General features: G+C 44.8%; 1 long non-coding RNA gene across 1 annotated transcript; it reads left to right on the top strand.

The window, feature by feature from the left end:
• Positions 1–2,194: 2,194 nt before the first annotated feature.
• LOC311524207 lies at positions 2,195–16,372 on the top strand. Its single transcript, XR_014712506.1, has 3 exons — positions 2,195–2,329; positions 2,507–2,578; positions 16,279–16,372. It is a non-coding gene; the product is annotated as an uncharacterized lncRNA (long non-coding RNA).
• Positions 16,373–16,903: the final 531 nt, after the last annotated feature.

The raw sequence follows: 16,903 nt of genomic DNA, 5'->3' as shown, positions 1-16,903 counted from the left end.
TCTTCCTGGCTAACTGCATGAATAATCAAGAATCTTTACAATAACTGTATAGTAATTTCTTAAATGGTTTGCATGCCTGTAATCATGGTGATTTATTTATTGCTCCCCATTTCTCTATTGTTTATCTGTGTAGTCTCTGTCTGGTTTTTTGATTTTCTTTGGCTGATGTATAAGTAATTTTGCTGGGTGTATACCAATTAAGGTGGTGGGATATAATTTGTTAGATAATCAAGTAACATTACGTTAGGATTGATTAGTTAAATTACAGTAAAATTATTGATTAAAGGCATAGCTGAGAATGAGGTGATACTGATATGTGTATGTTATTGGGTTTTCTTTATTTCAGATTGTTCAGAATTTCAGAAAACTATTTTCTCCCAAAAAGTTGCACGAAGCAAAAAATTACCTCTACAACACACATAAATAAGTAGAACGTTCCCTTCAGTGGGGTGTGGAGGGATAGCTCAGTGGTTTGAGCATTGGCCTGCCAAACCCAGGGTTGTTTGTTCATCCCTTAAGGGGTCCATTTAGGGATCAGTTAAAAAAACAAACAAACCTGTCAGGGACAATACTTGATTCTGCTAGTGAAGGCAGGGGACTGGACTCAATGACCTTTCAAGGTCCCTTCCTGCTCTATGAGATAGGTATATCTCCATATATTATATTAATTATTCATTTGTTTTCAGAACCCATTATCTTCAAGCAACTCTGCTTGTGTTTGCTTTTTTTATTGACATTTTTGTGCTGTTACATTTACTGTCCTGAGTCACTATGTCTATACATGGTTACAATCTTGTAGGTGATATCCTTATCTCTGATAACATTCAATCTGCACTGATTTAATATAGCCATAATTTGCAAGCCACAAATATTTCAAAATTATGCACATGTCTGCAATTTATTTATGTCTGTCTTGTGACTGGCCTATGAATGATGCATTGTTGATTTAGGTTTACCCTGCTTATAGGTCTGCAGTGTACATCTCATACCTTCTAAATCAACTTTGAGTCTTATATGGATTGATATGTGATGTTTGCTCTTAAGTAACTGTTTTCTCTTGTAAACAATTCTGAGGGAAATCTTCTGAGGAAAAAATTGCAAATGTTTTGGCATACCTAAGGAGTGAAACATATCCTGAAGGAATGAATAAAGCAAGCAGACTGAACCTGCATCGATTTGCTGTCAACTTTTCTTTGGAAGGCAAGGAATACTTTTTTAAAGATAATACTGACACATTACACTGGAAACTTCAGCCTGTAAATGATGGTCCTGATGTCCCAACACTGGGATTATTTGGAGTGTTAATCTTACCTTCAAAGGGACCGGAACTGGGATCTCTAGTTTTATTAAAATTTTCCAGAAAATCTCCTTTGCTATCTATGCCGGTGGTGCAACAAACACAGTGTGCAGTTATGTGAGAAATTAGTATAAATTTTACAAAAAAACCCTAATGACTTGCTTCATTTCTTAAGTATGTTATCCAGTTTGCTGCAAGCACCAACAGCAATCGCTATATGTTCAATGAGCAATAATTTCTAACTATACACTGAAATTCCCCCCTTGTACTCAAGGCATTATGAACCGTACTGTGTATAGATGTCTTTGGTAGTCATATGCCTTATAATTAATTAATGGCTTTGCAAATAACCGGTCATAGCTTAAGTGCAACATGTTGCCCCCACCCCAGCCCTGGCAGAAGCCGTGGGGCAGCAGGGGAAGCCCCTATGCCTGACCCCGTCTCCAGCAGAAGTGCCTGGTGGGGAAGGAGAATCCACAGCACCCTGCTTCTGGTCCCCTAAAGAACCACAGCATCCAAACCCCTGCTGCAGCCCTGGGCCTGGAGGAGCTCTCTCTCCCTGGTACAGCCCTGGGGCTGTGACACAGGGATAGAGCTTCTCCAGTCCTGGGGCTGTGTGGGAGAGTGGGGTGGGTGGGAAATGAACAAAGGAGTTGTGGGGGAGGCAAAATGGTGGGGAGCCTAGGTGGAATATGGCTGAGATCCTGGGGAAGAGGAAGAAAGGGATAGGGCCATAGATGGTGCAACCGGCAGACAGGGTGGGTAGGGGCCCAACTATTGCTCTGGCTCAGGGCCCCGAGAAACCTTAATCATCCTCCGTGCTCCATCTTCTATGATCAACAGAGGGGACTTTGTTCCATTCTGCAAAAAGGAAGAAAGGTTGTTGTTGTGCACACCATGAAAGAAGCTCTGCAACTCTTTGAAAGGTATCATGACAGTCTATTGGGTGGACATCTAGGAATATTCAAAACGAGGAATATGCTGACATCAAAATACTATTGGCCAGGGATGACAAGAGACATTGACAATTGGGTATGTAAAGTAATGAAACTAAATCCTGAAGAATGCTATTTACAATTAAAATAGAAGTTCAAAATGTATAAAAGAAATATAAAAATATATTTGGTGTGCAAATGCAAACTCTGTTCCCTTGCAATACTATTTCCATAATTAAATGTTAATATCATCATATTGTTCCATCAAAAACAGGTTGCACGATGTCTGACTTGCCTGAAAGAGGGAAAGGAATTAAATTTGGATACCACCTTGAAAAGCATAAAGGTGAATTTTGGAATCAGACACATTATTGTTTATCATTATCCATTGTTATTTCTGCGATACAAGGAGGCTTTGATTTTCAAACGAGTCCAATGCATACAAGTGGCACAGCACAGTGCAGCAATTACCTCTAATGCGCCTTTGCACTGGCTGGGGATATTTCTTCAGCTTTACTCTTGTATTGTTTTCCATAACCCATTCCTGTCCTTGTTTTTGTTTGTTTGTTTTTTCTTTCTTTCTTTTTCTTCTGTATTTAAAAGTGGGCCTTACATTCTCTGCTTGTGACATATGGGTTTATTGAGAACATTTAGTAAGAAACACGTGTGGTATGACTGTAACTGGTACCCTTGTATGTAGGTCACTCGGATCTAGGAATAGGTGGGAATGGATTTAATAGGACCATTACCAGTAACAAAGGATGGATACCAGTATATACTGACAGCCATAGATTATCTTTCAAGATGGGTGGAAGCCTTTCCACTTAGAAGTAAGTCAGCATCTGAGGTGGCAAAGGGCATGTACAAAATGATTGTTAGATGTGGATGCCCACAGCGGATACTGACATATCTTGGTCCGGAATTCAATAATAAGGTAATGACTGTTTTTTTTTCTGGTTATTTGTACTACGTAGTCAAACTCACTGTCAGGTCACCCATTGATCTCAAACAATCACCATACTTTTTTTTTATAAACTGCTGTTGGTCACCATCAGTGTTGCTATAAAATTATTTTTTGGTGTCTTCATATCTAACAAAGAAACGCACAACTACTTGTTTCCAAAACAAACATTAAAAGGTGGGCTATTCCTGTTGCTAGTTACACATAAAAGTAGTGGCAAATACGCAAAGGAACGTTCCTTAACACAAGTCTATATGTAAGTTTATGGTGTAACTTATTTTCTTTCAGTTTAACCTGTATATTTGTGAAAGATTGAGAACAGAACGTAGCTTCACCAGCCTGTACCACCCACAAACGAATGGCTTGGCTGTAGTTTGCCCATGCCTGGACTATGGGGTGTTGCAGTCGTGAGGTGAAATGTGGAACTGTGTGAGAGCAGTGCTGGAGGGAGAGGATTAGGGGTGGAGTAGTGGGGGGGTATAGGTGGAGAAGGTTTTGGGGCTGCAGTGGGGGGAGAGGGATTAAGATGAGGAGGATAAATGGTAGAGGAAGGGAAAGGCATTGGTAGTAGGGTGGCCAGGTGGCCGGTTTTTGACCAGAAAGTTCAGTCAAAATGGGGTCTTGACGATGTCCGGTCAGATCTACTGACTGGACACCCAAAGTCCAGTTACTTCGGACGGGGGAGGCGGGGAGGTGCCAAGTCATTATCCACGCCAGCCCCTACTCAGCCACAGCCACCTCCTATCTGCATCGGGCAGCTGCAGCTCCCACTCATGCTCTGCAGGCAAGTCCCTCCCAACCCTTGCAGGGAGACGGGGAGAGGGGAAAAGCAGTGAGTGACAGAGGGATGGGGAAAGAGGAGCAAATGGGGGCGTGGCCTCGGGGGGAAGGGGCAGGGCAGGAGCGGGGCATTGGAGGAAGAGGCAGGGCAGGGGTGAGGCCTGGGTGGAAGGAGCAGGGTGGGGGCAGGTCTTCAGGGGGAAGGGCAGGTTCCGGCACTCCTGCTGGAGTGTCCGTTTTTTAAGGTCGGGGTCAGGAGTACTAGGGGAAGTGGAAGGGTGGGGAGGACATTGGGATTGGGGATTTGGGGTTGGTTGGCAAGAGGAGGGGATCTGTCACCCCTATGGTATTCCCTCCCTCCCTCTAAGCATGCAGGATTTCAGGCTGTATAAGCCCCTCTCCCTGCACAGTCTAGGGGGGGAGGTCCTGAGCCCCTCTCCTTGCTCTCCATGTATGATCTTGGGGAGGGGGGTGCTTCTCTGGGAGAAGTCTGAGCTCCTCTCCCTGTCTTCTTTGTGGGAGCCAGGAATCAGGGTCTGGGAATGGGAGGGCTGGCCTTTTGGGGCTGGTCTGAGCTGGGAGTATGGGGACAGCAGTGAGGTGGATTGGTGGAACAGTGCAGGGAATAATTAAGTGGAAAGGAGGGTGTCAGAGATATGCTGTGAGAGAGATAGGGAGAGCCTTCAGCTCTGTCCTTCACAAAACTCCTACATCCATCAGTCTATCTAGGATAGGTGCTTATAGCTCCCATCAGTGTAGTCATAGGTGCCCACTCCGTGGGTGCTCCGGGACTGGAGCACCCACGGGGAAAAATTAGTGGGTGCTCTGCACCCACTGGCAGCCAAACTCCCCTCACCCCACCTCCTTCCGCCCCCCCAAGCATGCTGCGTCCCCACTCCTACGCCTACCTCCCAGCGCTTCCCCCTGGCCGTTGCCAAACAGCTGTTTGGCGGCATGCTGGGAGAGAGGGGGAGGAGCCATAAAGTGGCATGCTCAAGGGAGCAGGCGGGGTCAGGGCGGGGATTTGGGAAAGGAGTTGGAATAGGGGCAGGGAGGAGGCGGAGATGGGGCGGGGACTTTGGGGAAGGGGTGGGCAGGGGCGGGGCCACATTGAAGGGGTGGAGTGAGGGCAGGGCTGGGACAGAGTTGGGGTCCAGCACCCAGGGGAAAGCAGCGAAGTCGGCACCTATGAGTGTAGTGTCTGAGCACTTCTCAATCTTTAATGTATTTACCCTCACAACACCCCCATGAGTTAGACAGAATAAGGTCACACAAGAAGTCTATCATGGAATGGGATACTGAACTCAGGTCCCCCAGGTCCTAACCACTGGACCATCCTTCCTTTCATGCCCCCCAATATCTGCCCCTGCACTCTTCAAATATGTCCTCACTGAACTCCAAGCTAGTCCTGCATCCTCTCACCAGCTCCTAAACACGTGGGTCCCAAGATAAGATTTGAGTCTCCGTGGGACTGTTGGGAGGGAGAACCAGGCAGTGCTGGAGAGGCAAAGAGATGATGCAGAGGCAGTAAAGACTACTAATTAGCAAAGATTGGGTAGCTAGACATGGGACAGACCAATCAACAGATCCCAATACACTCTGAACTTTGGATATGTCTACCCCATCTCTGTAACTGGCTGTCTGGAACCATTCAGCTTAGAAGCAGCTGTGTACAGAGGATGAAGGAAAATACAATGGGCTCTATTCTATGTAGATCAGGCTTCTGGGAAGTTACCAATATGACCCTCACTCAGATGTGCAAATTTTGGACAGCCCCATATCTGTCCGTGGGGGGAATAAAGTCAGAGGCAAGAAAGCCCTCATGTTGTGTTTGCATACAGAACATTTTAGCAATACTGGAAGCTTCTTTATAGGTAATGGGCTTGATCTGGCAAAGTGTTGAGCCTATTTTGAGGTATTTAGCATTGTACAGGATTGGACCCTATGTTATTCACATAAAAAAACACACCAGTCCCATGGAATGTGCTTCTTTTTTCCAGACCTAGGTTTTCAGGCCATTAAAGAGCTTTAAAATAGTTATATTTTAAGCTTCATAAAGTCAGTAGGCCTGGCAGTAATACTACACCACTAATATTTTAGCAGATTAGTGGACTAAATTTAAGAGATCCAATCCTGCAACCCTTAACTGCACAAACAGGATCAGGTCATAGCTATTTTAATACTGTACTTCAATAAACCAAATTCATCCTTAGTGTAACTCCAATTTTATGTCCTATTCTTTTGTCCATCTGTCTCTTAAACTGTGATTGTTTTGTTTTAGAGACACAATTCTCCTGTTTTTCCATCATCATATACAAATGCCAGCATGTGATTTAAACAGATTAAAAGTAAATAGTCTTGCTTTCAATGGATAATGTGACTCCAAATGACCAGATTTTGAACCCTGGACCACCTGACCCACATGAATGATCTAAAACGATCACAATCAGAAGGATTTCTGCTATTTCCTTTGGATCACTAGTGTGTGAAGGGACAGGAAGTATAAACACATTTCTTAGACTCAACAATGAATACAGTGCATAACCTACAGTGAATGGGGCTTGAAACTTAGTCAAAAATATAATTGCTGTTTTATGGCAAATGAAAATGTAAGTGCCTTAAATTAGAAAAGAAATAGAATATAATCTGTCTGTACATTTACCATCTAGGAGTCCATAATAAAAATAATAATTTTCTATATTATTTTTATTCTGCACCTATTATATATTCCCTTTAATAATGACCTGGAGATAACATTGTTGTATAGTGTGTTGGGCTTATCACACACAGCATTATCAGCTTTTAAAAGGAACTTTTCACCACATTTTAAATAATATTTTCCTTGCTGTTGTTTATCTGTTCCATGCTTTAAAGGGATTATAATAATCTGTTTCCTTGCTCTATGTTTTTTTCTTTCATTATTCATTCACACATTGGTTCAGTTTTGAAAGGCTTCTCCTAAGATCTCCCAGTATTGAGCATTTGAAATCTATGTATTGAATAAAAAGGTATTGATTCTTGTATTAAAAATAACAATTTTATAAAGATCAAGTGTACAAATAAATAAATACTTATATTTCCTAAAGCAGTGGTTCCCAAACTTGTTCCGCCGCTTGTTCAGGGAAATCCCTTGGCGGGCCGGGCTAATTTGTTTATCTGCCATGTCCGCAGGTTCGGCCGATCATGGCTCCCAGTGGCCGTGGTTCGCTGCTCCAGGCCAATGGGAGCTGCTGGAAGCGGCGCGGGCTGAGGGACATACTGGATGCCGCTTCCAGCAGGTCCCATTGGCCTGGAGCAGCGAACCGCGGCCACTGGGAGCCACGATCGGCTGAACCTGCGGACGTGGCTGGTAAACAAACCAGCCCGGCCCGCCAGGGGCTTTCCCTGCACAAGCGGCGAACAAGTCTGGGAACCACTGCCCTCAAGGAAGAAGTGTACACAATGAAATATATGACAGGACTTGCACCTTTTCCAAAAAACAAGCAATTAGGAATCTGAAAATGGGTGCAACTAGCTGGACATTGCATCAAAGTGATAAACCCTGAAACTGCCAGATTGTCTGCTCTGGAGGACCCACACAGACCCCCAATCTGATCATCACAGGGATTCCCCCACATGGAATGGTTTGCAAGATGAAGGCCACAGCCTTTTTGTTTTCTAACACAAGGAATTACATGGTGTCAAGGTTCCTCCCCCACTCTGAACTCTAGGGTACAGATGTGGGGACCTGCATGAAAAACCTCCTAAGCTTATCTTTACCAGCTTAGGTCAAAACTTCCCCAAGGTACAAAATATTACCCCCGTTATCCTTGGAATGGCCGCTACCACCACCAAACTAATACTGGTTACTGGGGAAGAGCTGTTTGGACGCGTCCTTCCCCCCAAAATACTTCCCAAAACCTTGCACCCCACTTCCTGGACAAGGTTTGGTAAAAAGCCTCACCAATTTGCCTAGGTGACTACAGACCCAGACCCTTGGATCTTAAGAACAATGAACAATCCTCCCAACACTTGCACTCCCCCTTTCCTGGGAAATGTTGGATAAAAAGCCTCACCAATTTGCATAGGTGACCACAGACCCAAACCCTTGGATCTGAGAACAATGAAAAAGCATTCAGTGTTTTACAAGAAGACTTTTAATAAAAAATAGAAGTAAATAGAACTAAAGAAATCCCCCCTGTAAAATCAGGATGGTATATATCTTACAGGGTAATTAGATTCAAAAACATAGAGAACCCCTCTAGGCAAAACCTTAAGTTACAAAAAAGATACACAGACAGAAATAGTTATTCTATTCAGCACAATTCTTTTCTCAGCCATTTAAAGAAATCATAATCTAACACATACCTAGCTAGATTACTTACTAAAAGTTCTAAGACTCCATTCCTGTTCTGTCCCCGGCCAAAACGACTACAGACAGACACACAAACCCTTTGTTTCTCTCCCTCCTCCCAGCTTTTGAAAGTATCTTGTCTCCTCATTGGTCATTTTGGTCAGGTGCCAGCGAGGTTACCTTTAGCTTCTTAACCCTTTACAGGTGAGAGGAGCTTTCCCCTGGCCAGGAGGGATTTCAAAGGGGTTTACCCTTCCCTTTATATTTATGACACGCCCCCCAAATCTCAGCTAGGGTGAAACACTGGCTGGGATTTCTTCCTGGAGCTCTAGGAAAACAGAGTTAATAAGACACATGCATCTCTAAATATACTACCAAGTACATAAAGACTAACAATATTTTCCACATCTCAAGGACGATTTTAACCAGTTGATTCTGGGAAACTTTCACGGGAGAGTGCATCAGCCACTTTGTTAGAAGCTCCTGAGATGTGTTGGATGTCGAAATCAAAATCTTGGAGAGCTAAACTCCACCGAAGAAGTTTTCTGTTAGTTTCTTTGACGGTGTGAAGCCACTTTAGTGCAGCATGGTCGGTTTGCAGGTGGAAACGCCGTCCCCAAACATATGGGCGTAGCTTTTCCAGAGCGTAGACAATGGCATAACATTCTTTTTCAGTGACTGACCAGTTGCTTTCCCTCTCAGACAGTTTTTTGCTGAGAAACACTACAGGGTGGAATTCTTGATCAGGTCCTTTCTGCATTAAAACTGCTCCCACACCACGCTCGGATGCATCTGTGGTTACTAGGAACGGTTTGTCAAAGTCTGGGGCCCTTAGTACAGGGTCAGACATGAGTGTCGCTTTAAGCTTGTTAAAGGCCTTCTGACACTTTCCGGTCCACTGAACAGCATTTGGCTGTTTCTTTTTGGTTAGGTCTGTCAGTGGGGCAGCGATTTGGCTGTAGTGCGGTACAAATCGTCTGTAATAACCGGCCAAGCCTAAGAAGGATTGAACCTGTTTCTTTGACTTTGGGACAGGCCACTTTTGGATAGCATCCACTTTGGCCTGTAGGGGGCTGATAGTTCCTTGACCCACCTGGTGTCCAAGGTAAGTCACTCTGTTTAGGCCTATTTGACACTTCTTAGCCTTAACAGTTAGTCCTGCCTCCCTTATGCGCTCAAGGACTTTTTGTAGATGTTCCAGGTGGTCTGCCCAGGAATCCGAAAATATGGCCACATCGTCAAGGTAGGCGACTGCATATTCTCCTAATCCCGCTAGGAGCCCATCTACAAGTCTTTGGAAAGTGGCGGGTGCATTTCGCAGCCCGAAAGGGAGTACATTAAATTCATACAGCCCGAGATGTGTGATGAAGGCTGACCTTTCCTTGGCAGATTCATCTAGCGGTACCTGCCAGTACCCCTTGGTTAAGTCCAAGGTAGAGATGAACTGGGCCCTTCCCAGTTTCTCTAATAGTTCATCTGTGCGTGGCATGGGATAGTTGTCTGGGCGAGTTACAGCATTTAGCTTACGGTAGTCCACGCAAAAACGTATTTCCCCATCTGGTTTGGGAACTAGAACCACTGGAGATGCCCATGCACTTTCAGAGGGGCGGATTACACCCATCTGTAACATATCCTGGATCTCCCGTTCTATAGCAGTTTTAGCTTGAGGAGACACCCGGTAAGGTTGGACCCTAATTGGGTGAGCATTACCTGTGTCAATGGAGTGGTATGCCCGTTCAGTCAGTCCTGGGGTGGCTGAGAACGTTGGCGCGTAGCTAGTGCACAGCTCCTGGATCTGCTGTCGCTGCATACGCCCAAGGGTCATGGAGAGGTTCACCTCTTCCACACCACCAGCACATTTCCCTTCGTAGTAGACACCTTCAGGCCACTCAGCGTCGTCTCCTCCCTGGGCTGTAAACTGACAAACCTTTAATTCTCTGGAATAAAAGGGCTTTAGAGAATTAATATGATACACCTTAGGCTTTCGGTTGGAGGTGGGGAATGCTATGAGATAATTAACAGCTCCCAGGCGCTCCTGGACCACGAATGGCCCTTCCCACGATGCTTCCATTTTATGGGCCTGGAGCGCCTTTAAGACCATGACCTGGTCTCCTACTTTGAAGGAACGCTCTCTGGCATGTTTATCATACCAGGCTTTTTGCTCTTTTTGAGCATCCTGTAAGTTTTCTCTAGCAAGGGCTAAAGAGGTTCGGAGGGTGTTTTGTAGGTTGGTTACAAAGTCCAGAATGTTAGTTCCTGGAGAAGGTGTAAATCCCTCCCATTGCTGCTTCACCAACTGCAATGGCCCCTTAACCTCACGGCCATATACAAGTTCAAATGGGGAAAACCCTAAACTGGGATGTGGTACAGCTCTGTAGGCAAAGAGCAACTGCTGCAATACTAGGTCCCAATCATTGGAGTGCTCATTTACGAATTTACGTATCATGGCCCCCAAAGTTCCATTAAACTTCTCCACCATGCCATTTGTTTGATGATGGTAAGGAGTGGCAACCAAGTGATTTACCCCATGAGCTTCCCAAAGGTTTTTCATAGTTCCTGCCAGGAAATTAGTCCCTGCATCTGTGAGGATGTCGGAGGGCCAACCTACCCTGGCAAAAATGTCTGCTAGTGCCTGGCACACACTTTTAGCCCTGGTGTTGCTTAGAGCTACTGCTTCTGGCCATCGGGTGGCAAAATCCATGAAAGTCAGTATGTACTGCTTTCCTCTGGGTGTCTTTTTCGGAAAAGGACCCAGAATATCCACAGCTACTCGCTGAAATGGAACTTTAATGATGGGGAGTGGCTGGAGAGGAGCTTTGACCTGGTCTTGGGGTTTTCCCACTCTTTGGCACACCTCACAAGACTGGACATAGGTAGAAACATCCTTGCCCATTCCCTCCCAGTGGAATGACCCCCCCAAACGGTCTTTGGTCCTGTTCACCCCAGCATGGCCACTAGGGTGATCATGGGCTAAGCTCAAGAGCTTGGCCTGGTATTTAGTTGGAACTACCAACTGTCTCTGAGGATGCCAGTCTTCCTGGTGTCCCCCAGAAAGAGTTTCCTTGTATAAAAGTCCTCTTTCTACAACAAACCTGGATCGATTAGAAGAGCTGAGAGGCGGTGGGTTGCTCCGTGCCGCCGTCCAAGCTCTCTGGAGGCTTTCATCTGCTTCCTGTTCGGTCTGGAACTGTTCCCTTGATGCTGGAGACATCAGTTCCTCATGGGATTGTGGACCTAGGCTTGGTCCCTCTGGAAGCGATATAGGGGATGGAGCTGTTTCTGTTGACGGTGAACCGCTCTCCGCTGGTGCACTATGTTGGGATTCAGGCTCCGGCTGAGCCTCTTGTGTAGGGTTATCGGCTGCTGCCAGTTCAGGTTCGGTGGGGCCCTCTGGTGTTGAGGTTGCAAGTACTGGATTCAGTGCTGACACGGGGTCTGGTGTTGGTTGTTTGGCTGGTTCCGGTTCTGGGACTGGTTCCGTCTGGGTCTCTGGGACTGGATCCACTACTGCTGTTGCAGACATTGGCCTGGGGTCCAGGTCCATCACCTCTGACTGGGTCCTGATAGAAGTTTCCGGAACAGAGCTAGGCCTCACGGCTTGTTTAGCCTGGTTGCGGGTGACCATTCCCACCCTCTTGGCCTGCTTCACATGATTGGCCAAGTCTTCCCCCAACAGCATGGGGATGGGATAATCATCATAGACTGCAAAAGTCCACATTCCTGACCAGCCCTTGTACTGGACAGGCAACTTGGCTGTAGGCAAATTGAAAGAGTTGGACTTGAAGGGTTGAATCGTCACTTGGATCTCTGGGTTGATTAAATTGGGGTCCACTAAGGAAGCATGGATAGCTGACACTTGTGCTCCGGTGTCCCTCCACGCGGTGACCTTCTTCCCACCCACACTCACAGTTTCCCTCCGCTCCAAGGGTATCTGGGAGGTATCTGGGCCTGTGGACCTCTGGTGTGATTCCGGTGCAATGAACTGTAATCTGTTGGGGTTCTTGGGGCAGTTGGCCTTTACATGCCCCAGCTCGTTACACTTAAAACATCGTCCAGCTGACGGGTCACTGGGGCGAGGAGGGTTGCTGGAGAACGGGGTGGTGGGACGATAAGGGGTCTGGAGGGTTCTTTGGGAGGTAGGTGGGGCTTTGGGCGGCCCCCGGTAATAGGGTGTGGTCTGGGGTGGTCCCTTCTGGTCTCCGCTCCAACTGCGACCAGTTTTCTTCTTCTCTGCCACCTCCACCCATCTGGCTCCAATCTCTCCTGCCTCAATTACAGTTTTGGGTTTCCCATCTAGGATGTATCTTTCTATTTCCTCAGGAACACCCTCTAAGAATTGTTCCATTTGCATTAGGAAGGGCAAATTTACTGGAGATTCAACACTTGCTCCTGATATCCAGGCATCCCAATGTTTTACAATGTGGTAGGCATGTCGGGTAAATGACATGTCTGGTTTCCACCTTAGGGCTCTGAACCTCCGACGAGACTGCTCGGGTGTTATCCCCATTCTGACTCTCGCCTTGGATTTAAACAGTTCATACTTGTTCATGTGTTCTTTAGGCATTTCAGCTGCCACCTCAGCTAAGGGTCCACTGAGCTGCGGCCTCAGCTCTACCATGTATTGGTCAGTAGAGATGTTGTACCCAAGGCAGGCCCTTTCGAAGTTTTCTAAGAAGGCCTCAGTATCATCACCTGCCTTGTAGGTGGGGAACTTTCTGGGATGGGAAGTGGTACCTGGAGAAGGATTGCTAGGGTTTGTTGGTATAGTCTGCTGGGCCTTTATCCTCTCCATCTCCTCCACATGCTTCCTCTCTTTTTCCTTCTCCTCCTCCGTCAGCCGCATGAGTTCTATCTGTCTTTCATGTTCCCTTTGTTTTTCCTCAGCCTGAAATTTGGCTAATTCCAGCTGTAGTCGAGCTGAGGATTTGCCCATTCTAACCTCTCTGTTTTTAACTAACTTTACACCCGAGGTTTAGAAATAAACAAACAAAACTTGGCTGTAAAATTTTGCTGTGCTGGAATAGAATACCTATTCTCTGATAGTGATTGTCAGCCTACAGAAAAAGACAATTCCCTTGTCTCTGCTCTGGGCCCAAATTAAAGCAAAAAACCTCCAACTATTGGAAACCTGCTTACCCAGCCCAAAGAAAAAAAAATTTCTTTTCAAACCTGTGCTCCTTGTAAAACAAAAAAAAATCAAAATCCTAAAAAAAACCCTGCCACTTTTGTCTCCAGGCAAATGGGTAGAGCACACACCCCCTATTTACTTTTAGGAAGAAAAGAAAAAAAAAAACCTCTGGGTTGGAAGACTGTGAATTTCCCTGCAGGAGTTAAGTACTCTGCCTCCAGGCAAAGAAAACCTGCAATTCACAAGATAATCCCCTTTTGTCTCTGCTTGGCCACAAAGCAGAGAGAAACCAAGCTGCTTTCAGTTTCAAAGCTGCCTTCTGGACTTCCTAAAAATTCCTTTTTAAAATCTGTATTTCTAGTTCAAAAAATCTCAACTGGATCTCAAAATGATTTCAGGTTAATCCCACCACTGTGCCACCATGTCAAGGTTCCTCCCCCACTCTGAACTCTAGGGTACAGATGTGGGGACCTGCATGAAAAACCTCCTAAGCTTATCTTTACCAGCTTAGGTCAAAACTTCCCCAAGGTACAAAATATTACCCCTTGGACAGGCCGCTACCACCACCAAACTAATACTGGTTACTGGGGAAGAGCTGTTTGGACGCGTCCTTCCCCCCCAAAATACTTCCCAAAACCTTGCACCCCACTTCCTGGACAAGGTTTGGTAAAAAGCCTCACCAATTTGCCTAGGTGACTACAGACCCAGACCCTTGGATCTTAAGAACAATGAACAATCCTCCCAACACTTGCACCCCCCCTTTTCTGGGAAATGTTGGATAAAAAGCCTCACCAATTTGCATAGGTGACCACAGACCCAAACCCTTGGATCTGAGAACAATGAAAAAGCATTCAGTGTTTTACAAGAAGACTTTTAATAAAAAATAGAAGTAAATAGAAATAAAGAAATCCCCCCTGTAAAATCAGGATGGTAGATATCTTACAGGGTAATTAGATTCAAAAACATAGAGAACCCCTCTAGGCAAAACCTTGTTACAAAAAAGATACACAGACAGAAATAGTTATTCTATTCAGCACAATTCTTTTCTCAGCCATTTAAAGAAATCATAATCTAACACATACCTAGCTAGATTACTTACTAAAAGTTCTAAGACTCCATTCCTGTTCTGTCCCCGGCCAAAACGACTACAGACAGACACACAAACCCTTTGTTTCTCTCCCTCCTCCCAGCTTTTGAAAGTATCTTGTCTCCTCATTGGTCATTTTGGTCAGGTGCCAGCGAGGTTACCTTTAGCTTCTTAACCCTTTACAGGTGAGAGGAGCTTTCCCCTGGCCAGGAGGGATTTCAAAGGGGTTTACCCTTCCCTTTATATTTATGACACATGGTTTTGGGAATCAGCTTCTAGAGGTCCATTAAATGTACAAACATACAGCGATATACTATTTAAGTAGAGAAATCAAGCACAAAAATGTCCGGAGAGTGAAAAGTTATGCCTACAACAGCCTTCACTCAGTCTTTTTGCACAGCTCTTGAACTGTTTTGACACTATCAAGCTCCATTCTGCAAACACTATCAAGGGTGCTGCTTACTATCTTGTGTCGTTTCAAGGGTGTCAATAAGTGTTTACTGTTTTGAGAAGCTCATTGGTTTCCATGGACAATTCATGGTCGTCTGACCGACATTTGGTAGTTTGCAGGATTGGTCCTATAAATGTTACAGTACAACCTCAGAGTTACGAACACCTCAGGAATGGAGGTTGTACGCAACTCTGAAATGTTTGTAACTCTGAACAAAATGTTATGGTTGTTCTTCCAAAAGTTTACAGCTGAACATTGACTTAATACAACTTTGAAACTTTACTATGCCAATTAAAAATGTTGCTTTCCACTTAGCTATTTTTAGTAGTTTTTGTTGAACACACTACTGTACTGTATTTGCTCTTTTTTTTGTCTTTTTTTTTGTCTCTGCTGCTGCCTTATTGTGTACTTCGGGTTCCAAATTGAGTGTATGTGGTTGACTGGTCAGTTTGTAACTCTGGTGTTCTAACTCTGAGGTTCTACTGTACTATATTAGGCCTCGATTCTGCAAGATTGGAGCCTGAAAGTGTACTTTTTACAGCAAAAATAGGAATGAGGAACGAGGCTGTAGGAATCCTAGAACTAATTTAGCTTTGGCATATGAATGCACAACTCTCTCTGAATTTGGCCTCTTCATTTTTGTTGCTGTTGTTATACTAACTCGGGCCCCAGTCCTGCAAGCTGATCCAGGCAGACTGTGCACAAGCAGAACTCCATTGACTTCACTTGGGTGATACACATGCATAAGGGTCTGCCCACATGGATTAATTTGGAGTTTCCAGGCTTTAATCTTAATGTTACATTAAGAATCCTTAATTTAATTCCCTTTGGTTAAAAAAAAAGAGTGAAAGAAGTATGCATGAAAAAGAAAAAATAGTATTTGCATGTGAAACCGCCTCTACTGGGGTACATATTGTGATTTTGACTTCTCATTTACAAGTTTTGTTGAATTTTGTATGAGACTGTATATGAAATCACATCTCCCTGCATGGACATGTTACTGGACTGTGCCATTAAAATCACACTGTCACCTGTACATTATTTTGTGGAGAACCTGTCACAGGAAATAGCTGTTGCCACCAGAGGGGCAGATTTTGCTGTTTGTGTAACTCCATTAACTTCAGTGGGGTTGGCCTGAGGTGTAACTGGAAACAGAATTTGTTTCCTTAGACTATTGTTCATCCATACCTCCAAAACCTTCAGTACTACGTATTCATGAAAACATACGGTAAATAGAAACCTTTGTAATTTTAAAATTACTACATCTGTTTTATTATTAATGATTATTAAATATTTTTAATTACAGTAGTGGCCAGGAGACTTGATGTGGACCCCCACTGTACTGGGTGCTGTGCAAATGTAAGCAGAGTCAGGATGAGCTCTACCCTGACATCTGGTGGTGAGTCCTGGTGGGTTATGGAAAAGAACTTCAGGGGCTGATCTCATTTGCATAGGCACACCCACCGTGCCTAGATGGTCACTTTGGCTGCTGTAGGAGCTCCAGTTTCTCTGTTATTGGGGCAGGAAGAATAAACTGTTATTATCCTGATTATGTGAATCAAGGACAGTGGAACTGTACTTGGCCTTTTGTTATGATGGAGGGACTCACCATCAACTAAGCAGCACTCGCTAGGCAAGGGTCATGGGTTCCAAAAGCCAGTGAATTGAGAGATGTTGGGGATAGGTCTGCTGATGAAGGCCTTACATATCAGTTGCACCTTTTTCCTCTTTATGGTGGAATATCAGAGCTAGTTTTGATTCTACTATGAGTCTAGTTACAGGTTACTGAACTAAATTCACTTTGGGCCAATGGTGTACTAGCAGTGAGGCTTCCCTACTACATGCTGAAATCACTAAAGAGCTAAAATTACTAGGAGCTGAAATTACTGAGTGTTGTGTTAAGTAGTGGGGGGGCCTGAAGATATATTGTG

The sequence above is a fragment of the Lepidochelys olivacea genome, assembly GCF_965140295.1.
Source record: "Lepidochelys olivacea isolate rLepOli2 genome assembly, chromosome: 7".
NCBI lineage: Eukaryota > Metazoa > Chordata > Testudines > Cheloniidae > Lepidochelys > Lepidochelys olivacea.
Note: the sequence above shows the minus strand (reverse complement) of the source record. Positions and strands in the feature narration are given on the sequence as shown.